Source organism: Triturus cristatus, chromosome 12 (genome assembly GCF_964204655.1).
Source record: "Triturus cristatus chromosome 12, aTriCri1.1, whole genome shotgun sequence".
NCBI lineage: Eukaryota > Metazoa > Chordata > Amphibia > Caudata > Salamandridae > Triturus > Triturus cristatus.
The window spans coordinates 664,766,507-664,792,950 of NC_140595.1; positions in this window are offsets into that span (position 1 = coordinate 664,766,507).

Consider the following 26,444-nt stretch of genomic DNA (forward strand, 5'->3'; position numbering starts at 1 on the left):
ATTTGTTGCTGTTATTCATAGGCTGAAAGTGAGTCGCTAAATCTGCCTCACCCACCATAAGAAAACTCTGAGCGCTTTCCATCTGAACGGTGCTGTGGGACCTGGCCCCAGGAGTGGAGTTTTATCAGGCAATCTTTGTCACAAAGATTACCAAAGACCTGTGGGCCCTCGGGATCTGGAAAACTGCTCCTGCAGTATGTGGTTGCGGCGGGTATCGGTGCTGTACATGCAGGGACAGCCCCAATAATGGAGAGTAGGCAGTGATCACCTGTCACAAGGGACAGCACAGATCCACAAGCCCTGTATGAGGGCAGCACAAGCACGGATATGGATGTGTGTGGGTATGTTTATATAGGTTAATCAAGCACTTGGATGGTAAACAAGCCCCTTCCCCGGCCAAAACCTTGGAGCAGGTTCGAGTCTCGACGTCGCCTAAACATCCTGTGATTCTAGGCAAATCAACCTCCCCGTGCCTACCAAAAATTGATGTGTCCTTGTGTATCCTAACTAGTGCTCATGTGAATACCTTCGGATCGAGTTTGCGCTATATAAAATTGGAAGAAAAAAAAAGATATCCTTGGCTCCCCTTTGGTAGCTTGGCAAAAGCAGCAAGTCAAGCGCTCCTAAGAAACATGCTTGGAATTATTCTGTTTAACAAAACAAAACGAAAACAATATAGTTAAAGAATTAAGAATGTTAAAGTTCAATCCAGTTTCTGTTCAATAAAAAATAATGCATGATAAAAAATGCCACAGAATGGGGAAAAGTAGACAGGGCGTTACAAAATTAAAATATAAACCTAAACAATGCTACTAGGCATTTCAGTTAAAGTTGATGGGTGTGGCAGAAATCTTGAAAACGTATAAAGTTTCATCTGTTTAAATTTACCCGTAACATAGTGAGCAAGTAAGACCACACACCTTGTGCGTGCTAGGGGATAGATGTTGATGGTTTGATCAAATTACACTTTATCTTTCTGAAAATTGATTACACTAGCAGGTTGAGCCAGGAACCAAACTCTGGTAAGGCAAACCGCAAACCTAGTGCTGGAGCAGGACTCAATTTAAATAAATAGGTTTAACATCTCTATGTCACACAAAACAGCGTTGATCCCCGCTCTGTGTGGGTCTCACTCCACGCGACCGGAGATTAACTATAAATCAGAAATCAATTAAAATCACAAATCACAATATTATCTCTCAGTTTAGTGAATAATGTGAGCTAGAAATTAGTTTTAAGGGTTTTATTTTCATTAAGAGGTTTAGTAAGATATACTTTAACTTTTTATTTGATTAGTTCAAAAGGCATCAATAAAAATGACATAATTCATAATAAAAATATTGGCTAGAGCAAATCATCAAAAAAAGCAATATAGTGTGTTCCATAAAGTAAACAATACCTATTCTAAAGAGTGGGTGTTAGAAGGAATCCATAAAGAGTTCAAGTTCAAAAGCAGAGGGCGTGAGAGAGCATAAAACTCAAATTTGATCAATCCGCATCAGCGAAACGTCCCATAAAGAGAGGTTCACAAAAGGAGAAATAATCCCACAGCACCAGTGGTGACTGTAATCAATAGGTCAGGTCGGATTGCAAATCAGCCTTCAGCCGGCAGCATTCAGCTTTAGTGCAGATAAGTGGTAAGGCAAGAGCATAAAGTGTCTCAGATGTGGCATCTGAAAAGGAAATGGAAGGAAAAGTGTGGTGGTGGGCAGAAAGATTACCCTACTCTAGGAACACACAGTAATGTAAACAGTTGAGTGAAAATGTTGCAGTTTGTTCTGTCTCTTTTCATTCCTTTCGACCAATGGGCATGAGATTCTTCTTCTTGAGAGCAGTCTTGTCTTCTTCAATGTTCCTTCTCATTAAGCTTACAAAGAATTACCTTGAAGTATGAAACATTATTAAACATGGTCTACTTTCCATTCTTAGACCTCCTTTCCCATGGATATGAGCACATGCCAACCTTCTGATGAAATAAATTGTATTTTAGGCTAAACAGTAGACTTCTGTAAATTGAAATATTTGCTGCAACACATTATTCAACCTCACAATTTCTCATTATAAATCGAAAGAAATAGGTTAAACTATTAACATTCTCTAGTCATGCATTGTATTTAATGTGTAAAATAATATGAAGTAATTCTATTTAACAATAAAGTGTTTCAAGCAAAATATTTCAAAAACGTTATTAATCAAGTACATTTTTTTATGACATTGTGGGGTACAGCTTTCATGAAAAGAACATGTCTGGTTAAGGGCAACTTTTAAGCATTTTGTTCACATCTTAGCACATCCAACTCTGCTGCTGAAATAACGAAGCTTGCTTTAACGTTTTAAGGCCCAATACTAATAGAAATAACTAGGTATTACAAATGTGCACTTTTTTAATGTCGTGTCAGTACACATATATTGCATGTTTACATTGCATACTTTCCTTAACTATATTAATTTTACATTTTAATAAAATGCCTTATCACTAAATGCATGTAATTTGACTTCTTGGTCAACACAGACTGCGGTGATGAAGAGTCTCCACATTGGGCAGTGTTGTTCATGCATGCTATGAGAAGTCATCTTTGTTGGGAGGATGTTCTGAGGTCCTGTGGGTCCTACGAAGCATACTGTGTTCCAGGATCTTTTGAGTGCTTGCTTCGCTGGCTCAGAACTCAGGACGAACCTCAGGTTGCTGGAAGGGCATTGTACACCGGTCTAGGACAATTCTTTTCATGTAGATCTCTAGTGGATGGTTAGGGCAGCTCACTGTATTTTTTCAGGCTAGGAATTAGGGAGTTTTTCATCTTCAAGCAAGGCAGTGATTAAATGTTCTTCTTGCCACGGCTCAACTGAGGAACAATGGCCTCAAGTCTTTGAAAGTATAGACCAGCTAGTGATTGACAGGTGCACATTTTTTTTTTTTAACACCATTTTGATTCAATTTTGACATGGGAAAGAGCAATGAGTTACATACTGCATTAATCACATTTAGTATAAATAAGTCATAGGATACAATTCAGGCAACTTGTGTAATCTTGTCAATGGTGCAGCATAGTGATTGACAGGTGCACAAACACATCCTCAACTTTAAAGCTTGTCCCTACCACTTTCTCAGCATCATGATGTCACATAACTTGTGAGAGACTTGCAATGCAGATAGGGAAATCCCAAAGAGTATTTCATTCAGGATGGGTAAATTCCCCTTGGAAGTAAGGAGCTCTTTAGGACCTGTGAATAAGTCCCTGTCAGCACAGTCCAGCCGACATGCACATCAAAGACATTTCTCGGCTAGCTGGTGGGATACCCCCCAAAGTAACTGGAGACAGACTGCAGAAACAAAAAAGAACCTCATGTACTAAGAAACCATTTGCAAAAAGTGTCTGCAAATTTTTGCACCGACCTTTTGCACATGGATTCTGAATCAGCTAAGTGACCTGTGCACTTCTACGTTAGTTTGCACAATCACCATTTGAAGGGCATTGCAAAGCAACCTGCCTAATGAATATTAATTAAGCAGGTCACACTTTGCAACCCCCTGTGGTTAGCTACAAGTGCAGGGGGTATCCCATCATCACAGCCAGGCACGTAGCTTAGTCAGTGAGTTTCGGAGGGTGTGAACTTCAAATTTCCCAACTAAAAAAGCAGCAGGCTGCAGGGGGGGGGGGGGGAAGAGTTAGATGGCTAAGGTTTGGGGTGGACTGTTTCCAAAAAAAACACGGCTCACTACTGATTTCCATTGGGCGGGCCTGCGTCTAGAGTGGCACAGTGGGTTAAAAAATAATGGGATGAAATACTACCCCGAGCGATTGCCATTGGTTAAAGTATTTGCAAGCATTCATCCCATCACCTTGTTTGATTGCCAGTGGTATGCCTGGAAACCTGAGACTGGCGCAGCTTTCCTAGTCTATTATTGCAAATATTTGTGAATCCCAAAAAGCACCCATTCAAGGAGTACTTCTACGGGTGCAGATTAACTACTATTTGCAGATTAACTACTAGTTTGGAAAACCAGTAACTATGTATATTTAGGTTTCTGATCCAAAAAATATACGTTAGGTTAGAAACTCTGAGTAAAATGAGAACGAGGAGTAAAACTGGCAAAGACACGAATCAGGGCCCCCAGAACCATCTTCCAAGCGATGAATGCATTTGGGGGGTATCACACCCAAACAGCTCCCTCTGAAAAGTGTGTCTCTGCCAGTCAAACCAGGTCTGGTAGTTCTCCCTGGGAATTCATGACTACGGTCTCATACAACACAGCAACCTAGAGTACCTGACATGTGTTTACTTATTTTAAATTTATTTTCACTGCACACACTCTTCTGCTTCACTATTACAAGCAGCCTTGATGGTAGAGTTGTCAAATCGTTGCTTGTGGGCAAGGCTCCATGTTTTCAGTTCTTGTATTTTACAAATAATTTTTTCAAGTGACTGGCCTCCCCAAGTACTATGTCACAAATTGGGGTGAGTGCGCCAGCAAATTAATAGGAAGAGCCGAACCAGAGCAGAGTGAAGGGTCTTCCTTGGAGCCAAGCGTCTTGGCACGAACCAAGCAATACAAATATTTGGCATGCATATTGTGCAACAAACACTGTAAAAATACGATAGTGTCTTCAAAATTTTAAAAAGTGTACTTTATAATACAGAAGCATTTTACCTTAGTACATCAGATTATATCACTGCATAGACAAACATTTATTAAAAGTGCTAGTTTTTAAACATGAACTTAGAAACATTAATGGCTAAACCCGACTGCCCGCCAAGGACAATACCATTTATGAACTCAGAGGCAAGCCAGTAGTCATGTAAACCCTCAACGTGGCCTAGGTTGTTATAGGTGGATCAACATTATAGTCTATTAAATCAAACATAATAGATGCTTGTGGAGTGCGCATCCTAAACTCAAGTATATAAAAGTGCTTTCATATTTGATAATAAAGTAAAGAAGGCTCTGTGAAATTAAATCTTTGTCTAGGCTCACATAATTCGGGCAGGTAGCAAAACTGGTATTGATTCCAGGTTATCGGGTCTCAAATTTTGAAATTCAGCCACCAAATGTATATCTCTGTCTAGGTTTCTCTCTTCTGTTTTACATTAACGATCACTGTTTTGTCTTTTTTTCTTGGTGCACAGCAGGAAAAATAGATACAGAGATAGCAAACCCAATTCAGGACTCCAAGACCCAGCTACCAATCAAGAATGCATTTATGTCGGGGTATAGATAGAAAAACCCTTGACAAGTAATCCTCTAGAGCCAGTGACTCATTTTATTGTTCCTCATCAGACAAAAAGGGGGAAGAAGGAGGAAGAGAAAGATTGAAAATGGTGACAGAAAGAGAAAACAGGGATGAAAAAGAACTGGCAAGAGTGCTATAAAGTGGCAGGGGTGAATGGTGGATAGATGTAAGAGGTGGAATCATGACTAGACAGCCTTGTTATTTGGCAGCGCTAACAGTGAGCTTTTGAGGAAACCTTTTGGCCCAGCACCTATTTTTTTTTAAATAAACAAGGGAGGAGAACTGCATGCCTAAAAGAACAAGGAGAAAGTGGGAGAATCCATTCCGTGCCAATCAATAACTACAGAAGCAGAGGAAACCAACACACCATACTCCTTTCAATAAGCTGAAACCAAACACAGTACCACAGCCTTCTCTTCCCAAATATAATACAGGGCTTTAAGATTAAGCAGAAATGGATGGAAGGAGTGTAGGAGAAGAGATGGTCACCCATGCCCCCATGCATCGTGCTCTGGATAAAAACTGCGGAACTCTGGCACCAAGACATTGTCTCTCAAAGAAAGTGGTCCAGATATAGAGCTCTGAACCAAGGACAGAAGCCCTATGTTGAGCACACATGACAATACACGGTTGAAAGTGTACAACTTTGTCTGTAGCCACTGGTACAACGTCCTCCCCTCTCTTGGTCCAGTAATCATCTGTTCCCTCACCGTCCCCACATTCCAGTGCAGAATCTAACTCACGTTGCCTAGCATCTCATTGCAAGGAGAACACAACACCCTTGCAGGAGGAAATACTCTGTTGAATGAGTCTGCCAACCCATTGTCTAAATTGCTTAAGGCTTAAGTAAAAAACTGAGAGGGGGGGATGATGTTCTGCCGAGGAACATATCCATACTGCAACAGTTGTTAGATACGGAAAACTGGTTCCTCCCCAGCGATTGACATTATCTTTGGACACTATAGTATGAATACAAATAAGCCCACTTCAGAAAAGTAAAACACCTGAAGTAAATGAAAAATGGCATAATGCTCCACCAGAGTCAAGGACATGACCAGTTTTTTGACCTGATTTTTGACTATGTGCGGAGAGTGACCACAATGGTCAATCAGTCAAATCAGCGTTTGTTAAGCGTGACTACTCACCCGTAAGGGTCTCAAGGCACGAGGGTATTGGGGGTGCAGGTTCCAGTCCATCAAGGAGGGGGGTCCGTCGAAAAGCCAGGTTTTGAAGTTTCTCGCGAAGATGGGGAGCAATGTCTGTCTGAGGTGAAGCGGAAGGGCGTTTCCGGCTCTGGCTGCGAGGAAGGAGAAGGAGTGGCCTCCCAATCTGGTCTTTGTGGTGCGGGGGACCACGGCGTAGGAGAGCTGGGCTGATCGTAGGGTCCTTCAATGTGCGTGGAATTTGAGTCAGTTGTTCAGGTATGCTGCTCCGGTGTTGTGGTGGGCTTTGTGTGCATGGGTGAGTATCTTGAAGGTGATTCTGGCCTCGATGGGGAGCCAGTGGAGTGTGCCAAGGTGCTGGGAGATGTGGCAGTGTCTTGGCCGGTTGAGGACCAGTCTTGCGGCAGCGTTCGTGATGTTTTGTAGCTTGCGGGTGAGGTTTTTGTTTATTCTGGCATAGAGTGCATTGCCGTAGTCGAGTCTGCTGGTGACAAGGGCATGAGTGACGGTCTTTCTGTGCTTGAGGGGGATCCATTTGAAGGTCTTACGTAGGAGGCGGAGGGTGTGGAAGCAGGAGGATGTGACTGAGTCGATCTGGCGGTCCATTTTGAGCTCGGAGTCCAGGATGGTTCCAAGGTTGCGTGCGTGGTCAGTGAAGGGGGGTGGGTGGCCTTCCGAGGGTGGGGGTCCACCAGGTTTCGTTCCAGGCGTCGGGTTTGGGCCCATGATGAGTACTTCTGCTTTGGCGACTGTTTCCATGCCTTCTTGAAAGTTGTGTCTGGCGGTGTTGGGTTCGTTGGATAAGGAGAGAATGAGTTGAGTGTCGTCTACGCATGACACAATGTTGAGTCCGTAGGTTTTGACGATGGGGGCGAGCAGAGCCATGTAGACGTTGAAGAGCGTGGGGCTGAGGGAGGACCCCTGAAGGACTCCGCTAGATGGTTGGTGTAGGGGCAGAGAGGAAAGGGGGGGGTCTGACCCACTGCGTTCTGCTGGAGAGGAAGGAGTGGATCCAGTCGAGGGGCTTGTCCCGGATCCCTGCATCATGGAGTCTGCGTATTAGGGTGCGGTGAGAGACTGTGTCGAATGCCGCCGAGAGGTCGAGGAGGATGAGGGCTACTGTTTCTCATCTGTCCAGTAGGGAACGGCGAGGAGGGCGGTTTCTGTGCTTTGGTTTTTTCTGAAGCCGGATTGGGAGGAGTCGAGGATGTTGTGCTCTTCAATGAAGGTGGCAAGTTGGCTGTTGATGGCTTTCTCAATGACTTTCACTGGGAATGGGAGCAGGCAGATGGGTCTGTTGTTCTTGAGGTCGGTGGGGTCGCCGAGAGCTTCTTCAGGAGGGGGTTGGTCTCGGCGTTTTTCCAGTCGTCTGGGAAAGAGGTGTTCATCAGGGAGCGGTTGAAGGTGTGGCAGAGCATGGGTGCGATGGTGTCGGCGGCTCTGTTGAAGATGTGGTGGGGGCAGGGGTTCGTGGGGGCCCCGGAGTGGATTGGCTTAATTGTCTTCAGTGTGTCTTCGGTGGTGAGGGCTGTCCAATTGTCAATCGTTGGCTTCAGGGTGTCGGAGGTGGCTGGTGAGGGTTCAGTGTGTTGGTTGTCTTCGAAGTTGTCATAGATTTTCTTGATTTTGAGGTGACAGAAGGTGCTGAGTTTGTTGCAGAGGTCTTGTGAGGGAGGGATGTCAGTAGACTCACTGGTGGGTTGGGCGAACTCCTTGATGTAAAGAGTTCTTTGCTGTTGTGAGCATGTGTAGAGATCCTGTCTTCAATTGCTTTTTTTCTCGTTTTTCTGATGAGTTGTTGGTGGGCTTTAGTGGAGGCACTGAAGTCGTTGAGGGCCTCTGTAGATTTGGAGTTCCTGCAGGCCTTTTCGAGGTGGCGGCACGTGCGTCTTGATTCTCGAAGTTCGGTGGTGAACTATTTTGCTTTCTTGGTGTGAGTAGTGTTTTGTTTTTCTTAAGGGGGGCTATGGTGTTGGCACTGTCGGAGATCCATCTGTGCACGGTTCGGGCTGTGGTGTTGGGGTCGTCGTTGTTAGAAGGCGACCTCAGAGGGGCCCGGAAGGGGCCCGGACTGTCCTGAGACCCACCCTCGAAGTATCATAGCCGGGCACTGGCGGGAGACTCCTCAGGGGAGAAATCTCGTATCTAGGATCGCACACTCTGCACCACACGACAAAGAGACACCACACCGAGAGTTCTTAGGGCTAAATCTTTATCAGATCGGAGTTGTAGGATCTTTATGACCAGCAAGGCAAATATATACAAGTGGAGCGCGGGCTCACAAAGTCTTGGAGGGGAGGTAGGAGGTAGCGGGACAGTCTTTTGGGGATATGGATCAGATGCAGGAGCGTACCCGGCGCACAGCTCACAATCCTCGAGCTGGGGGATACGCTTGTCGTCGTGGAGTCCGGCGGGACCAAGAGAATCTGTGGGAGCCACGAGTCACTCAGCAGGGCTCAGGTACAAGTTCGGAGGTCTTACGATCTTCAGGGAGCCGCGAGTCACTCAGCAGGGCTCAAGCACAAGTTCGGAGGTCTTACGATCTTCAGGGAGCCGCGAGTCACTCAGCAGGGCTCAAGCACAAGTTCGGAGGTCTTACGATCTTCAGGGAGCCGCTAGTCACTCAGCAGGGCTCAGGGGTTTTCCAAGGCGAATCTGCCGGACAGTCCCAGAGCACCCCTTGTTATAGGGCGACTACTCTTTGATGTCCGGAGTCTGTGCAGGCAGGGGTCTTGTCACCTGGGGGTCGCTTGTTGGGGTTTCCTGCCATTGTCCTTTGATCCTTTCAGGGCCGGGTCGGGAGGCGTCCCAGACACCCAGCAGGCGTGGAGCCAGCCCTCGGGGAGGCCAGCGGGTTGATCGAAACCGACCTTCCCAGGGAAGCGCAGAGGTGTGATGGAAACTGCTCCTCCCTTTCTCACCCCAAGGGGAGCGCGGTGTCCTCCAGCCGGAGTGGCGCCTCTAGGTCAGGGTCGCGCTGGGGACGGGCGGCCATCTTGGTTCATGAAGTGGGCACGCGGGCCCGGTGTGGCCGAAGGGAGGGAGGCCACGGACGGGGAAGTCCGGGTCGGGTGTGGGGGCTGGTGTGAGGTGCAGGGGTCAGGTCTGGCTATGTTACGAGGGCCGGGTCTAACAGTCGTCTTCCGCGATAGTTGGGGTGGAGTTGCTGAGTGAAGAGGTGAGCTGGTCCAGTTTCTTCGTGGGAGCAGGTGCTGGTGTTTGTGGATGGAGGGTGTTCTGAAGGTGAAGTGGACGCATCGGTGGTCTGTCCATGGGAGTTCAGTGATGTAGCTGAAAGTGATGGAGTTTCCTGTTGTGAAGAGGGGGTCAAGGGTGTGTCCTGCTGAGTGCATGGGTTCGGTCACGATCTGGCAGAGTCCAATATTGTGGCAGATGTCCAGGAGGGATGTGGTGTTGGGGTCCAGTTGGTTGTCGAGGTGGAAGTTGAGGTCTCCCAGCAGGGTGTACTCGGTGGATGCAATGGCATGCGGGGAGATGATGTACGTGATGGAGTTGGTGAATGGTCCACGGGGGTCGGTAGATGAGGGTTCCCCAGAGGGTGGTGGTAGGGCTGGCCAGTATCTTGAAGTGAAGGTGTTCCATCAGGTTTGTGGGCTCGTCAGGGAGTGTGCTCAGGCAGAGGGTCGATTTATGGACAATTCCTTCTCCCGGGCGGGTGGGGCAGTCCTTCCTGGAGATCGTGGATCCTTGGGGAATGGTGATGGCGATGTCCGGTCCAGAGGTGGTGTTGGTCCAGGTTTCTGTGAAGAATGCTATGTCCGGGGTGGTGCTGTCGAGAAGATCCCAGATTTGAGTGGAGTGTTTGTGGAGTTATCTGAAGTTGAGGAGGATGCATTGCAGGGTCTTCGGTTCAGGTGTGTTCTTGCGGGCGGGTTGTGCTGGGTCCGTGTTCCTAGTAGTGTTGCAGGTGTGCTGGCAGCGGTGACAGCTGAAGGGTCTGTGGGTGTCGGCTTGTAATGCTAGCTTGCAGTTGTAGTTGCGACCTGGGTTGAGTGCGTGGAGTGCCGCTGGATCATAGCATTGGCGGTGCAAAGGTCCAGGCTTCCTGGCTCTGGTCACGCCCAGACGGACTTCCCTTTGGCACGGCCGCCATTAAGTAGGGGTCGGGGAGGGCTGGACATCTGGGAGGTGGGAGCGGGGAGCAGGGAGAGGAACTGTCTCAGGCTGGTCACGCTGGGGGGAGGGGCCACGGAGGCAGCAGCAGCGGGAAAAACAGGGGAAGCAAGCAAAAGAAGGGGAAAAATGAAACAAACGAGGGTGAAAAAAGTAAAGAGAAAGATATAAAGAGTAAGGGGTGATAAGAATAAGGGGTGAAACGGAGTAGAAAGCAGAAGAGAACTGCTGTAAAGAGTGAAGGGGTGAAAATCTAAAAGGGTGAAAATGGAGCAGAAAGCAGAAGATCTCTCCATGCCAGAGCAGAGGCATATGTGGTCAGAATTAGAGATTAAAGGAATGAGTGCCTCAAGGAGCCATCTTCTAGAATCGCAGTGCTCAAGTGTTGGACCCGGCCTCGTGGCATGGTCCTTACCCCCGTGGATTGTGCCCGTTCCCCGCCCCGGCCTTCACGGGCCACCCTTCTGAACTGCACCGAGGCCCTTCATCCTGAGCTGCACGAGGTCGCATACCCCTCGTGGCTCCGCCATCTTGTTGGCACCCACGTGACTGTGCACCAGCCAGCGCGACCCCGCTCAACCCGGCCTCGACCCCAGCGAAGCCCCGACATCGAGGCACCACGAACTGGCCAGGGGGTGCCGCAGGAACCATTCATCGCCCCCGGCGGAGGACAGTATCGATGGGACCCCCAACTGTCCTCCCCTCTCGAGGTGTGATCGCCCTGCAACTCCCTTGGGCCTGGCGCCTCTCCTGCTGGGCGTCTGGCCACCTCCACCCGGCCTCTCCGCCCCCACCGGGCGCCTGGGTCCGGACATCAAAGGGCTCCAGACCTATATCTGGGGCGACCCCGCCACAGATCGGCAGTTGTATCCCGGAGTCGAGAGCCCTGCTGATTGAATCGCGGCTGACCCTACAGAGAAGAACTCTTGTCGGAACCATCACGAGCCCTGCTGACTGCGTCGCGGCTCCTTCCTGTGAACACTTTGAAGCCACCTGGAACATCGGAGCCCTGCTGACGCTGTCGCGGCCCAACCTCGCTGAAACCTCCCTTGGAGCCCTGCTGACGACGTCGCGGCTCGAGCTGAGCAGAAACCATCTTGAGAGCCCTGCCGATTGGATCGCGGCTCTCCACGAACTGTATGCCAGAGCCCTGCTGACGCCGTCGCGGCTCAACCCCTCCGAGATCCGGAGGTCCTCCAGCTTGAGGATAAGAACTGGGCCCCAGGTACCTTCGTACCGCACTCCTGCCAAAGACTGTCCCGCTACCCCTACCCTTCCAAAGAGACACTGAGACTTTTGGTGGATCCCTCGATCCCTTCGTGTAAATATTGACCTCGTAACCTTTTTATTGCTGATAAAGAATTGCTTGTCCTTGAGACAACCTCCTTGAGTCCTGTGTGGTGGTGTTACTGTGCTAGTACGTGATAGGAGAAGGATCTCTCAGGAGACTTCTCGGCAGCGCTCGGCTACTTCGTACAGTGTGAGGGCCCCCCTTGGTGGTCTCGCCGACTCCTCGGGGTCCGCCTTCCAACATCAAGAATGTGATGAGACTGTCCCTAATGCAGCTTTGTTCAAGGAGTGACAAGGATGTCAACAGCCTGTGGAAAACAGTGAGAAACCAGATAAAAAAAAGTCTTTAAATGATAGAGGATCATACATGTAGAATGACCACGTTCACCATTTTGTCCTGATTTGGTTCTAATCCAGAGGGGTAGCTGCCTTCTGCCTCATTAAGGATGTCCTTCTAGGAGTCCATTCTGTAGAAGAAAAACTGCACCTAGATCTGTCCAGAAACAAGCCCTGATGAACTGGAAATGCTGTGTTGAGGTGAAGCTGAATTTCAGGTTAATAAGGAAGCCATGATGATGGAGCACCATGCATGGCTGACAGGTGGTAGTATGAACAAGCAAGGCAGGCCCATGTGTGTTACCTAGTCATCAAGGTATGGGTGAACTGAGATGTCCTCGTTGTGGAGAAGCATCACCAGCAGTGACAGCACCTGACTAGACTGAATGAAAGAACCTGATATTGAGAATGTAGTTTCCCAATGACAAATCTCAGACACTCCTGTTGGTCGGATAGACAACTCATCATGTTTTATTGCAATGTTTTTTGTATAGAAGTACCTGGACCAAGCGCTGTCTGAGAGAGAGCGCTTTACACAGATGGTGCGATAAAAATAAAAAGGAGCTGTAGGTGAAGAAACTAAAATATATAGTAATAAGGTCATTGAAACATACAGTTGTGATTACATTTGCAGCATTATACATTAGATTAAAGTGGATAGGGCAAGATATGAAAAACACATATGCAGCAGAGTTCAATGGGGAAGTCATGAAAGTAAATACCAACCAGGTCCACTGGAGTCATGAGTTCTCCTGAAGTTCCAGGTGTAGGATGCATTGCACAGATTTCACCTCAAAGTGAATTGTGGACACAACTAGGTTGACTGTAGACCGATGATCATCTTGAATTCTCTTGTCTTATTGGTTTGACCAGAAATACATTAGAATAGGCTTCTTGTCCGTATTCTGACAGGGGTACTTGGCAGATCACCTTTTGCAGGGAATCTATTGGAGGCTGTTTCAAAGAAGGGCTGGAGGAACGGAGTTCTGAAGTCAGGCGATGTGAACATGACTGGAAGCAGGACGGGTCATCACGAATTCCAGTCTACATGCCTCTGTTGTCATCATCAATGGACAGTAATTTCATACGAAAGACTGCAAGCCTTCTAGAAAAAATTTAATCTAACCTCAGACTGGCAGATAATTTGAAGCTCCGGCGAAGGGGAGTGGAACATCATTTATCAGCACCATTACAATATGAGCAAAGTTTAAATTTGTATCGCTTCTTGCCTGACCATTTTCGTTGAGCGTTGTTGTTAGATTTGGGGGTCTCTAGTTGGCATAGGTAGGTACCTGTGAGAAATAGGGACCCTTGCGTCTAGTCAGGGTAAGGGGGTACACTACTAAAATAACCCCTGCTCACCCCCTTGGTAGCTTGGCACAAGCAGACAGGCTTATCTCAGAGACAGTGTGTAAAGCATTTGTGAACACATACAGTAATCAAGTGACAACACTACAGATGGACACCACACAGGTTGTATTATAAAAATAAGTATATTTCATATAGATTTAACACAAGACCACAAACGACAAAAAATCCACAATACTGTACTTAAAATGGTAGAATTAGCTTAGTTCTCTTAAGATGGTAAGGCGACACTCAGAGTTCAATGTACCTTAAGATGCGTAACACAAGACAACGAAAGTGTTGCAAGGACGGTGATGCGTTGAAGATCTGGTGCAAAGAAACAAAGATGGCACTTTCTTCTTGGTACGACACGATGCGAGCCATGAAAGGCCCTGTGACACGCTTCCCAGTGATGTGGCGGCGTCTGATGCGACGTCGATCCTCTTCTCCAGAGATGCGAGTTGCTTCGACAATGATGCGAGCCGCGACATTACCCGGTGAAGCGGCGGCGTCTGATGCAACGTCGATCCTCTTCTCTGGCAATGAGAGGCGCTTCCGGGACCCTGCGATGACTCAGCAGTTCTTCTCGGCCGCGACAGGCCCTGCGACACGCTTCCCGGTGATGCGGCGGCGTCTGATGCAACGTCGATCCTCTTCTCTGGAAATGCTAAGTTCTTTCTCGTTGTGAAGACACAGTGGCAACACGCTTCTTGCTCGTGAGTCGCACTTCCAGCTCCTTGCGACACACAGTCCTTCAGAAAGCTTTGCAAAACAGCAGGCACTTCCAAAGAACTCTTGTGGAGCTGGTGGGTGAAGTCTGTTGTCCCTGAGACTTCAGCAGGAGGCAAGCTCTTCTCAAGCCCTTGGAGATCCATCACAAGTTGAATAAAGTACACAAAGTTCCTTCTCTCCTCTTTGGCAGTAAGGCAACCACTGCAGGCCAATCCCTCAAGCTTAGGGATAGTCTCTGCTTAGTCTCTCTGGTTCCACTCCTCAGCAAAGGTTTCTTCTGGTTTCCCAAAGTGATGTAAAGTTCCGGGGTCTGAGTCCCCTTTCTATACACAATTTATTTTTGTTCTCTGAAGGCAGAGAGGCCTTTGCCTAGTCCAAACCGGTTCTGGTCCGTCCTGAAGCACTTTGTTGACATGCCTCCTTCATTCCTTTCACAGTGCAGGGCAGAGACATCAGACATACCACAGGAGGTGGAGCCAGCATTGTGGAGGGAAAGCACAGCCCTATTCAGGTCCCAGGTGCAACTCCTCCCACCCATCTACATGGAGATCTCTCTATTCAGCCCTGTGCTGACTCACTCAGTCTCTGGGAATACCCCTGCCCCTGTTACTCAAACTCCAGACAGGGAATACACAGCCTAGCAGAGGCGGGTTTGGATGGTTAGGCAAGAAAATACCTACTTTCTAAAAGTGGTATTTTCAAACACAGAATGTGAAAACCAACTTCACTAAAAGATGCATTTTATCATTCTGAGTTCAGGCATACTAAACTTGAATTTCTACCATGTTCCCTGAGTCAGTTAGGATTATAAGATGTAATAATCAAACTGCCCATTTTGGCCTATGGGGGAACTGGTAGCCTTGCAATAGTGAATGTTGGAAGGCGGACCTCGAGGGAGTCGGAGAGACCACCCAGGGGGGCCCCCACACAGTACGAAGTAGCCGAGCGTTGCTGAGAAGCCTCCTAGGAGAGGTCCTTCTCCTATACCGTACTAGCACAGTAACACCACCACACAGGACTCGAGGATGCGTATCAAGATGATCAATTCTTTATCAGTGTTGGAGCCGGCCTCGTGGCGTGGTCCTGTTCCCCCTCGCTAAGCCGCACGAGGTCCCCTGCACCTCGGGGCTCCTCCATTTTGGATTGCACGTGACTCTGCGCACCAGCCTACGTGACCCCGCTCAACCCGGCCTCGGTCCCAGCAAGCCCCGACATCAAGGCGCCAACCACTGGCCAGGGGGTACCACGTGAACACTTCCCCACTCCCGGCGGAGGGCAGTATCGATGGGACCCCCAACCGTCCTTCCACACCTAGGTGCGATCGCCCCGCAGCTCTCCTGGGCCTGGCGCCTCTCCTGCTGGGCGTCTGGCCGCTCCCGACCCGGCCTCTCCGCCCCCCGGGCGCAAGGGTCCGGACATCAAAGGGCTCCAGACCTATATCTGGGGCGACCCTGCAACAGGACAGCAGTTGTATCCCGGAGTCAAGAGCCCTGCTGATCGAATCGCGGCTGACCCTACGGAGAAAGACTCATCCTGGAACCACGCTCTGAGCCCTGCTGACGACGTCGCGGCTCCACCGTGCTTAAAGACCTTCACAAACCTTTTGGGGCCCTGCTGACGCTGTCGCGGCCCGACCTTGTTGAACTTGCCATCAGAGCCCAGCTGACCTCGTCGCGGCTCGACCGAAGCGGATCTACCACCGGAGCCCTGCTGACTGTGTCGCCGCTCGACCCAAGCGGAACTACCACCCGAGCCCTTCAGACACCGTCGCGGCTCTCCCCGTCCGAGCTGCTTTGAGACCAGCACCTGCCGTTCCGGGCCCCGGAGCCTAACGCAAGGTCTGGCGCAGAGCTTCCCCGTACCAGGCTGGTACTAAGACTGTCCCGCTACCCTGTCCCTACAAAGACCTTGAGACTCTTTCTGGATCTCTCGATCCCCCTGTAAATATTTCAAATGTGCTACTATTGATAAAGTACCTAGATAAGCAACTGATATGGAGTCCTGTGTGGTGGTGTTACTGGGCCTAGTACGATCACAGGAGAAAGACCTCCCCTAGGAGGCTTCTCAGCGGCGCTCGGCTATAACTTTGCGGTAGGAAGGTGCCCCAGAGTGATCCCCCTGACTCCCCGGTGGGCCTCCCTCCAACATTTGGTGGCCAGCGACGGGATCCGAGCCAAACGCAATCGTACAGGCAAGTAACGCACCCGCTGCCTAACCAGACGGAAAAAGGAAGAGAACCATGAGCAGCCAAGAAACAACCGTGGCCGCAACCTTCCAGCAAGAAAGGCTGGAAGAATACACCCACAAAGAATTGAAACAATTCTGCAAGGACAAAGGGATCCCAACCACAGGATTGGGCACCAAGGAAGAAATGCAGAAAGCCCTGAAAGCCTGGGCAGAATCCAAGGCCACTCCACCCCGAGCCGAAGGGACCTTGGCCCGGGACGAAAACCTGCCGCCGACCATGACCCCGGCAGATGGGGGGCGAAGCATCCCGGAATCCGGCCTATCCCACGAGGAAATGCGAGAACGGGAGAGGGTCCGGACACACGAATTGGAATTCGCACGACTCCGGCTGGACGGTGAACTCCTGCTGGCGGAGAAGAAATTGGCCTTGGAGCAACTACGGCTGCAGGAGGAAATCGAAGAAAAGAAACGCCATCGCGAACTGGAAGAGAAACGGCTAACCCTCGAGCACGAGAGGGGCCTCAAGGAACTCGAACTGAAATCCAAAACGGGGGAGACCAGCACCCCCGGATCCCGGGACGCACTGCCACTGACCGAGCCAAAGGTTCATATCCCCAAGGATGTCGTCAACGAGTACTATAAAAACGACGACATCCAGCAATGGTTCCGAGCATACGAGGTAGCCATGACCTCCCATCGGGTACCCCGGAAGGATTGGGGGGCTGGCCTATGGGGGAGGTTCCTCAGCGAGGGCCGGGATACCCTGCTGCAACTCCCCGACGCGATGATGACATCGTACAACCACATGAAAGAGGCCCTACTCACCCGCTACGGACTATCAGCCGAGATGTACCGGCAGCGCTTCCGGGACTGCAAGAAGCACCCCGGTACCACCTGGGTCGAATACGTGGACTTCTTCAGCAGAGCTTTTGAAGGGTGGATAAGAGGGAGCAAGGTCACCTCGTACAACGAACTGTTCGACCTCATTGTCTGGAAGCACCTCGCCAACAACTGCTTTGTCGAACTAAGGCAACACCTCCTTGACAGCAAGCTGACCGAGCCCCGGAAGCTCACCGCCGAAGCCGACCGATGGGTCAACACCCGGGTCCCACGGAACCCCGTGGGGGACTACCAACGGAGTACCACGGGACCTCCTCGCCAGCGGGGCGGAGGAGGGGGGTCCCACCGCAGTCGAGAATTCCAGGCCGGGCCGCCCCGAAGCCCGCCACGAGGCCAAGCCGCCAACAACACGTCCCCGACCCTGGTCCGTAGGGGGACCCCCATCGCCAGGCCTGGACCCCGACCAACAGTGACCTGCTTCGGCTGCCAACAGACAGGCCACTATGCAAGCGACCCGGCCTGCCCCGTGAACCGACGAAACGGGACCACTGGGCCCCCTCCCCGACAAATAGCCGCCGCAGCCCTGGGGGAAGGAGAAGAAGAGGAGGAAAACCGCGACGACGGGTCCCCCGAGTGGGAACCGGCTGCCATGTCACTCGTATGCCTGGGCTCCCGAGAAATGGTGCCCCGAGCCCCCATCCCGAGCAACACCCAGAAGTACCAGCAGTGGGTCACCATCAATGGACAATGGGCCGAAGCCCTCCGGGACACAGGGGCCAGTGTGACCGCTGTCCGCTGCCACCTGGTGGCCCCCGAACAGATCCTGCCGCATGTCCTATGCCCTGTCCGGACCGCGGACAACACCGAGAGCATGTGCCGGATGGCCCGGATCCCCTTCGAGTGGGGAGGAGTGTCAGGCACCCTGAAAGTAACTGTCCGCGACGACGCCCCAGTGGACTGCCTCCTGGGGAACGACCTGGAGAGCTCCCCCTGGGCCCAGGTGGAGCGCCGAGAGCATCTGGGGATGCTAGGGCTACCCGAATGGGTCTGCGCCACCACCCGGTCCATGACCACACAACCAGCCGCTGCAGCGGCCCCCGACGAGCCTGCGGGTCCAGAACTGCCACCCTCCTCCGGCACGGAGGAGCCTGACGATGAGGCCGGGCCATCCGAACTTTTCCCCGGCGAGGCCGCCTCCCTCAACGAGATCCCCGAGCTGGCCCAGTGGCGCCACGACGGGGGCCCCACCCACGAACAATTCCAACAAGAACAGAAGGCCTGCCCGTCCCTCGAGGGGGCCCGACAGCAAGCAGCCGCCCAGGCCACGGGGGACCCCACGGGAACCCACTGGATCTATTGGGACAATGACTTATTATATAGCGAGCAGAAAGTCGCCGAACTAGGAGCCGGCCGTGTGTTGGTGGTTCCCCTCCGATTCCGAGAGTTCCTCCTGAACCTGGCGCATGACGTGCCCCTCGCCCGACACCTCGGGCGAGACAAGACCTACGGCCGCTTGGTGACCCATTTCTATTGGCCCCGAATGCGGAGAGACGTGGACCACCACTGCCGGTCCTGCCAGACCTGCCAGGCCAGCGGGAAGACTGGGGGTCGAGTCAAGGCCCCCCTCCAACCATTTCCAGCCGTCCACACCCTGTTCGAACGAGTAGGGATCGACATCGTGGGGCCCCTCGACCCCCGAACCGCCCTGGGCCACCGCTTCATCCTGGTACTGGTCGACCACGCCACCCGATACCCCGATTCCATCCCACTCCACACTGTGACAGCTCCAGTGGTGGGCCGGGCCCTGATGGGCATCTTCTCCAGGGTGGGGTTCCCCCGAGAAGTGGTGAGCGACAGGGCTACGAACTTCATTTCGAACTACATGAGATCCCTCTGGCAACAATGTGGGGTCACCTACAAATTCACCACCCCTTACCACCCCCAGGGGAACGGACTGGTCGAGGGGTTCAACAGAACCTTGAAGGGGATGATCAAGGGCCTGGAAGAGCCCCTGAGGAGGAGATGGGACGTCCTGCTGCCATGCCTCCTGTTCGCCTATCGAGAGGTTCCACAGAAATCCCTGGGCTTCAGCCCCTTCGAACTGTTGTATGGGCACCCCGTCCGAGGGCCCCTCAGCCTGGTCAAGGAGGGCTGGGAGGTGAGCGTCCAAGATCCCCCCCCCCCCCGACGTCTACAGGTACCTCTTGACCCTGCGGAACCAGACTCAGAAGTTCCGGGCCCTGGCAGAAGCCAACCTCGAAGCCAGCCAAGAAGACATGAAACGCTGGTATGACGAAAATTACTCGACCATCGAGTTCGAGCCGGGCCAGCAAGTCTGGGTCATGTCGCCCGTGGACCCCTGCGCCCTTCAGGACAAATGGACCGGGCCCTTCAAGGTGGTTGAGAGGAAGAGCCCCGTCACCTACTTGGTCGACATGGAGTCCCCAAGGAACCCCCTCCGGGTCCTACACGCCAACCGGCTCAAACCCCACTTTGCCCGAACCGAACTAAGCCTGCTGCTGGCTACCGACGATGGGGGCGAAAGCGACTCCGAGCCCCTACCCGACCTCCTGGGGTCATCGGACCAAGACGGCTCCCTGGAGGGCGTCAAACTCTCCACCACCCTGACCCCAGAACAGCGCCATGACTGCCGGCAGCTGCTGCAACCCTTCGCTGCCCTCTTCTCTCTCACGCCCGGGGTGACCCCCTGGTGCGTCCACGACGTGGATACCGGGGACAGCCCCCCTGTGCGACACCGTGCCTACAGAGTGCCCGACCGAGTCCGAGCCTGCATACAGACCGAGGTCTCCAAGATGCTCGCCCTCGGAGTCATCGAGCCATCCGACAGCCCGTGGGCCAGCCCTGTGGTCTTGGTGCCGAAGGCCGCCGCCCCCGGCACCCCCCCGGAACTCAGATTTTGTGTGGACTACAGGGGCCTAAACGCGGTCACCAAGACCGATGCCCACCCCCTGCCACGGGCAGACGAGCTGATTGACCGCTTAGGGGCCGCCCGCTACCTAAGCACCTTTGATCTCACCGCTGGGTACTGGCAGATCAGGCTCACCCCCGGCGCCCAGGAACGATCCGCTTTCTCCACCCCCGATGGGCACTACCACTTTCGGGTGATGCCCTTCGGTATGAAGAACGCCCCAGCGACCTTCCAGAGGCTGGTGAACAAGGTCCTGGCCGGGCTAGAAGCTTTCAGCGTGGCCTACCTAGACGACATTGCAGTCTTCAGCAACCACTGGGCCGCGCACCTAGGACACCTCAGAGAAGTCCTGGCCGCTCTCCAAAGGGCCGGGCTCACGATTAAGGCCAGCAAGTGCCAGATCGGTCAAGGATCAGTGACCCATCTGGGCCATCAGGTGGGGAGTGGCGAGGTGGCGCCCCTCCAGTTGAAGGTCGATGCCATCCAGGCGTGGGAGCCTCCCGCAACCCAAACAGCTGTCCGGGCCTTCTTAGGCCTCACAGGCTACTACCGGCGATTTATCAAAGACTATGGCAGTATTGTGGGCCCCCTCACGGAGCTCACTTCCAAAAATCAGCCCAAGACGGTGCACTGGACGCCCCGCTGTCAGACCGCTTTTGAAACCCTCAAGGCGGCCATGTGCGCTGCCCCTGTACTACAGGCCCCTGACTACGGCAAGGAATTTGTGGTTCAGACAGATGCCTCGGAGTACGGGGTTGGGGCGGTCCTCTCCCAGATGGACACCGAGGGCCTCGACCGACCTGTGGCCTTCATCAGCCGCCGACTGCTGCCCCGAGAACAGAGGTGGAGCACCATCGAGCGGGAGGCATTCGTCGTGGTATGGGCTCTCAAAAAGCTCCGGCCCTACCTTTTCGGCACCCACTTCAGAGTCCAGACTGACCACCGGCCCCTGCGGTGGCTAATGCAGATGCGGGGCGAGAACCCCAAGTTGTTGCGATGGTCCATCTCGCTGCAAGGGATGGACTTCACCTTAGAGCACCGGCCCGGCAACGACCACGCCAATGCCGACGGCCTATCCAGATTCTTCCGCCTTGGCGAGGAGAACCCCCAAGGAGATGGGTGACTCTCCCTGCCTTCAGCTGGGGGGGACGCGTGTTGGAGCCGGCCTCGTGGCGTGGTCCTGTTCCCCCTCGCTAAGCCACACGAGGTCCCCTGCACCTCGGGGCTCCTCCATTTTGGATTGCACGTGACTCTGCGCACCAGCCTACGTGACCCCGCTCAACCCGGCCTCGGTCCCAGCAAGCCCCGACATCAAGGCGCCAACCACTGGCCAGGGGGTACCACGTGAACACTTCCCCCACTCCCGGCGGAGGGCAGTATCGATGGGACCCCCAACCGTCCTTCCACACCTAGGTGCGATCGCCCCACAGCTCTCCTGGGCCTGGCGCCTCTCCGGCTGGGCGTCTGGCCGCTCCCGACCCGGCCTCTCCGCCCCCCGGGCGCAAGGGTCCGGACATCAAAGGGCTCCAGACCTATATCTGGGGTGACCCTGCAACAGGACAGCAGTTGTATCCCGGAGTCAAGAGCCCTGCTGATCGGATCGCGGCTGACCCTACGGAGAAAGACTCATCCTGGAACCACGCTCTGAGCCCTGCTGACGACGTCGCGGCTCCACCGTGCTTAAAGACCTTCACGAACCTTTTGGGGCCCTGCTGACGCTGTCGCGGCCCGACCTTGTTGAACTTGCCATCAGAGCCCAGCTGACCTCGTCGCGGCTCGACCGAAGCAGACCTACCACCGGAGCCCTGCTGACTGTGTCGCGGCTCGACCCAAGCGGAACTACCATCCGAGCCCTGCAGACACCGTCGCGGCTCTCCCCGTCCGAGCTGCTTTGAGACCAGCACCTGCCGCTCCGGGCCCCGGAGCCACCTTCGGCCTAACGTAAGGTCTGGCACAGAGCTTCCCCGTACCAGGCTGGTACTAAGACTGTCCCGCTACCCTGTCCCTACAAAGACCTTGAGACTCTTTCTGGATCTCTCGATCCCCCTGTAAATATTTCAAATGTGCTACTATTGATAAAGTACCTAGATAAGCAACTGATACGGAGTCCTGTGTGGTGGTGTTACTGGGCCTAGTACGATCACAGGAGAAAGACCTCCCCTAGGAGGCTTCTCAGCGGCGCTCGGCTATAACTTTGCGGTAGGAAGGTGCCCCGGAGTGATCCCCCTGACTCCCCGGTGGGCCTCCCTCCAACAATCAGCATTTAGGAAGTTACGGATATCAATATATACAAGGGGGGATCGAGGGATCCGCAAGAGTCTCAGAGTCTTTGGTCGGGACGGGGTAGTGGGACAGTCTTTGGTAGCAGTTGGGTACGAGGGTACCTTAGGCCCAGTTCTTGATCCTCAAGCTGGAGGGACTCCGTGTCTCGGAGTGATCGAGCCGCGACGGCGTCAGCAGGGCTCTGGTGGTTAGTTCGTGGAGCTTGAGCCGCGACTAGGTCAGCAGGGCTCTTAAGGTGGTTCAGTTCAGCTCGAGCCGCGACGACGTCAGCAGGGCTCTGGTAGAGGCTTCAGCGAGGTTGGGCCGCGACAGCGTCAGCAGGGCCCCGATGTTCCGTGAGGTTCCTTGTCTCAATAGGGTGGAGCCGCGACGCAGTCAGCAGGGCTCGTGGTAGAGTGTCAAGCAAGAGTTCTTCTCCGTAGGGTCAGCCGCGATTCCATCAGCAGGGCTCTTGACTCCGGGATACAACTACTGTCCCATTGCGGGGTTGCCCCAGATATAGGTCTGGAGCCCTTTGATGTCCGGACCCTTGCGCCTGGGGGGGCGGAGAGGCCGGGCTGGGAGAGGCCAGACGCCCAGCGGGAGAGGCGCCAGGCCCGGAGAGGCCGGAGGACGATCGCACCTAGGTGTTGAGGGACGGTGGGGGTCCCATCGAAACTCTCCTCCTCCGGGAGTGGTGAAGTGGCCATGCGGTGCCCCCTGGCCAGATCTTGGTGCCTCGATGTCGGGGCTTCGCTGGGGCCGAGGCCGGAGGGAGCCGGGCTGCGTGGGCTGGTGCGTGGAGCAAGCATGGGGGGGGACCCCAAAGGGATGAGGGGTCCCTGTGCGGCCTGGAAAAGGGGGCCGCTGAGGCGGGTGTAGAAAAATGGGTACAATCCAAGAGGGACCTCGAAGGGAGGAGGGGTCCCTGGCGGCCTGAAAGGGCGGCCCGTGTAGGCCGGTGCGGGGGACGAGCACAATCCAAGAGGGTTAAGACCACGCCACGAGGCCGGATCCAACAGGCGTCCCCCCCAGCCGAAGGCAGGGAGAGTCACCCATTTCCTTGGGGGTTCTCCTCGTCGAGGCGGAAGAAGCGGGACAGGCCGTCTGTGTTGGCGTGGTCATTGCCGGGCCGGTGTTCAACAGAGAAGTCCATCCCTTGCAGCGAGATGGACCATCGCAGCAGCTTGGGGTTCTCGCCCCTCATTTGCATTAACCACCGCAAGGGCCGGTGGTCGGTCTGGACCCGGAAGTGGGTGCCGAAGAGATAGGGCCGGAGCTTTTTGAGGGCCCATACTACAGCGAAGGCCTCCCGCTCGATGGTGCTCCACCGCTGCTCCCGGGGCAGCAGCTGTCGGCTGATGAAGGCCACGGGTCTGTCGAGTCCCTCCAAATCTACCTGGGACAGGACGGCCCCAATTCCATATTCGGAGGCGTCCGTCTGCACCACAAACTCCTTGCTGTAGTCAGGGGCCTGTAGCACAGGGGCAGTGCACATCGCCGTTTTGAGAGTCTCGAAGGCCGTCTGGCAGCGGGGGGTCCAGTGTACCTTCTTGGGCTGTTTTTTTGACGTGAGCTCTGTGAGGGGGCCGACAATGCTCCCATAGTCTCTGATGAATCGCCGGTAGTACCCGGTGAGGCCCAGGAAGGCCCGGACAGCTGTCTGGGTGGTGGGGGGTTCCCACGCCTGGATGGCATCAACTTTCGGTTGGAGGGGAGCCACCTGACCGCTCCCTACTTGATGGCCCAGATAGGTCACCGATCCTTGGCCTATCTGGCATTTGCTGGCCTTGATCGTGAGCCCGGCCCTTTGGAGGGCGGCCAGGACTGCTTTGAGGTGCCACAGGTGCTCAGCCCAGTGGCTTCTGTATACGGCACTGTCATCTAAATAAGCCGCGCTGAAGGCCTCTAGCCCGGCCAGGACCTTGTTCACTAGTCTCTGGAAGGTGGCCGGGGCGTTCTTCATGCCGAAGGGCATCACCCGAAAGTGGTAGTGCCCGTCAGGGGTGGAGAAAGCGGATCTCTCTTGGGCACCGGGGGTGAGCTGGATCTGCCAGTACCCGGCGGTGAGGTCAAAAGTGCTCAGGTAGCGGGCTGCCCCTAAGCGGTCGATGAGCTCGTCGGCCCGGGGAAGAGGATGGGCATCGGTCTTGGTAACAGCGTTCAGGGCCCGGTAGTCCACACAAAATCGTAGCTCCGGGGGGGGGTGCCTGGTGCAGCGGCCTTTGGCACCAGGACGACGGGACTGGCCCACGGGCTGTCGGAGGGCTCGATGAACCCGAGGGCCAGCATCTTCGCCACCTCAGCCTGGATGCAGGCCCGCACCCGGTCGGGTACTCGGTAGGCTCTGTGTCGCACGGGGGGACTGTCCCCAGTGTCGACGTCGTGGACACACCATGGAGTCACCCCCGGAGTGAGGGAGAAGAGGGCCGCAAAGGGCTGCAACAGTTGCTGACAGTCGTGGTGCTGTTCCGGGGTCAGGGAGGAGGCGAGTTGGACGCTTTCAATGGTCCCATCGTGGTCGCTGGTCTGCAGGAGGTCGGGTAGGGGCTCGGAGTCGCCCTCGCCCCCGTCATCGGTCGCTAGCAGCAAGCTTAGTTCGGTCCGGGCAAAGTGGGGTTTGAGCCGGTTAGCGTGTAGAACGCGGAGGGGGTTCCGGGGAGACTCCATGTCGATCAGGTAGGTGACAGGGCTCTTCTTTTCCACCACCTTGAAGGGCCCGGTCCATTTGTCCTGGAGGGCGCAGGGGTCAACCGGGGACATGACCCAGACTTGCTGGCCCGGCTCAAACTCTATGGTAGAGGCGTTTTGATCGTACCATCTTTTCATGTCCTCTTGGCTGGCCTCGAGGTTAGCTTCGGCCAGGGCTCGGAACCTTCGTGTCTGGTTTCGTAGGGTCAGGAGGTACCAGTAGACGTCGGGAGGGGCATCTCGGGGCTTCGTCTCCCTGCCCTCCTTGACCAGGCTGAGGGGTCCTCGGACTGGATGCCCGTACAACAATTCGAAAGGGCTGAACCCCAGGGACTTCTGCGGGACCTCCCGATAGGCAAACAGGAGGCACGGCAGCAGGACATCCCATCTCCGCCGTAGGGGTTCTTCCAGGCCCTTGATCATGCCTTTCAAGGTTCTGTTGAACCGCTCGACCAGTCCGTTCCCCTGAGGGTGGTATGGGGTGGTGAACTTGTACGTGACCCCGCACTGCTGCCACAGGGACCGCATGTATTTAGAGATGAAGTTCGTACCTCGGTCGCTCACCACTTCTCGGGGGAACCCCACTCTCGAGAAGATCCCCATTAAGGCCCGGCCCACTACGGGGGCTGTCACCATTCGAAGCGGGATGGCCTCAGGGTACCTGGTTGCGTGGTCTACGAGGAAAAGGATGAAGCAGTGACCCAGGGCAGTCTGGGGGTCCAGGGGCCCTACGATGTCTATTCCGACCCGTTCGAACGGGGTGTTGACTGCTGGGAAGGGCTGGAGAGGGGCTTTGACCCGTCCCCCCATCTTCCCGCTGGCTTGGCAGGTCGGGCAGGACCGGCAGTGGTTGTCTACGTCCCTCCGCATCCGGGGCCAGTAGAAGTGGGTCACCAGGCAGCTGTAGGTTTTGTCCTGTCCCAGGTGCCCGGCGAGGGGCACATCATGTGCCAGGTTAAGGAGGAACTCCCGGAATCGGAGGGAGACCACCAGTACTCGACTGGCCCCCAGTTCTGCAATCTTCTGCTCGCTGTACAGTAGTCCTTCGGCCCAATAGACCCAGTGGGTTCCGGTCTGGTCACCATTGGCCTGCGAGGCCGCTTGTTGCCGGACTCCTTCAAGGGAGGGGCAGGTCTTCTGTTCCTGCAACAACTGTTCTCTGGTGGGGCCCCCGTCGTGGCGCCATTGGGCAAGTTCCGGGAGTGTGCCGAGAGAGGCGATCTCGTCCGGGGCGCCGTGGATCTGGCATTGGTGTCCGCTTCTTCCTCGCTGGAGGCAGGTGGTGGCACGGGCCCCTCGGGC